Here is a 1,734-nt window from a genome sequence, read left to right as displayed (position 1 = left end):
CTCGGGCATCCGGTCTATTGGACGTGGGCCGGACTAATGGGCCGTCGAGATACAAGACAGGAGATCACCCCTTGTGTCCGGTAGGGACTCTGGTATGCATGGATGGCAAGTATAGGTGTCCGGATATGTTATTCCTTTCTGTAAAACCGACTTTGTACAACCCTAATCCCCTCCGGTGTCTATATAAACCGGAGGGTAGATCGGAGGCAGGATCACAACATTGCTAGGCTAGCCAATCTAGAGTTAGCCAACTCGATCTCGTGGTAGATCAACTCTTGTAACCCCGATACCCTCGAATATAATCAAGCAGGAGTAGGGTTTTACCTCCATTAAGAGGGCTCGAACCTGGGTAAAACACGGTGTCCCTTGTTCATAGTTACCTTCGGTCCTCAGACAGACATCTTGGGCCCCCCTACACGAGATCTGCCGGTTTTGACACCAACATTGGTGCTTTCATTGAGAGCTCTATTCTATCGTCGATAGAAGGATCAATGTCTCACCTCTCCATCAACAATGGCGCTGCGTCCAGGGAAACCTTTCTCCATGGGCAAGTCTTTGTGTTCGGTGGCTTTGTGCTTCATGCCAACTCAATCGGCCGCCTCGAGTAGGTCGACAGTTATGCCCCCGGCCACCAGATCAGGTTTGGAAACCTGAACTATGTTGCCGACATCCGAGGAGACCTAGTCTTTGACGGGTTCGCAGCCCCGGCTGCCACTCTGTGTCCCCTCCTAGGAGACTCTTCGGATCCCCTGTTAGATCCCGTCCAGGGGTCAACACCCATACCCACCTCGGCCTTACATCCAGGGTAGGTCTCACTGTCCAAAGACGGGAGCGTGAGCCCCACCGGACTTATTCCCCTTATGGAACTCCTGACTGAAAACCGAGAAGCAATCTTAGACTTGGCTCTGGGCAACCATCCTGAACTGCCGAGGTCTGCACTCAGAGGGTCCGATCAGGTGTCCCATGTCGAACTTAGCCTAGCGGATCTGCAGTTTCCGGTCCCACTTTCGCTCCTTGATGAAGCATTGGACTTAATGCAGTCTCTCGCCATCACGGAGGCTTTGCCTTCGATCTATACCTAGCTCAGGCTGGGGGCTGAGAGCGGGGAATTTTACGCCCCACCCACCACCCACTTAATAGCCACTGTCGAGGATTTAACCAACATGCTGGACTACGCGTCTGAAGATATCGACGACATGGACGATGATGCGGATGCCGAACCAAGCCAAGTCCCACCCGTCACAGGGCATTGGACGGCCACCTCAACCTATGATGTGTACATGGTGGACACTCCGGATAAAAAGAACGACAAGGATAATCCGAGCCCTGATGAGGACAAACCCGTTGATAAACCACCAAAGCACCAACGTCAGTGGCGCCGCTCATGATCGTGTCGGGCGAAGGACAGTAACACCGGTACCAGAGATAATGAGACTCCGGATGATGCCGAAGATCCCGAATACCAAGTCGAGCCCACATCCAAACAAGACAAAAGGGAAGAGGGTGAATATAGTCCCAGGCATGCCAATCACGAAGATTCGGAGGATAGCAACTATATGCCAAAATCCGAAGAGGAGGTCAGCCTTGGCGACGAAGATTTTATCATCCCAGAGGAACCCCTCGATCAAGAACGCTTCACGTGATAGCTTATTGCCACAGCCCAAAGCATGAAAAAGAAGCAGCAGCAGCTCAAAGCCAAACAAGATACGCTTAATGAAAGGTGGACTAAGGTCC

Source organism: Triticum dicoccoides, chromosome 2B, assembly GCF_002162155.2.
Source record: "Triticum dicoccoides isolate Atlit2015 ecotype Zavitan chromosome 2B, WEW_v2.0, whole genome shotgun sequence".
NCBI classification, from domain to species: Eukaryota; Viridiplantae; Streptophyta; class Magnoliopsida; order Poales; family Poaceae; genus Triticum; species Triticum dicoccoides.
Note: the sequence above shows the minus strand (reverse complement) of the source record.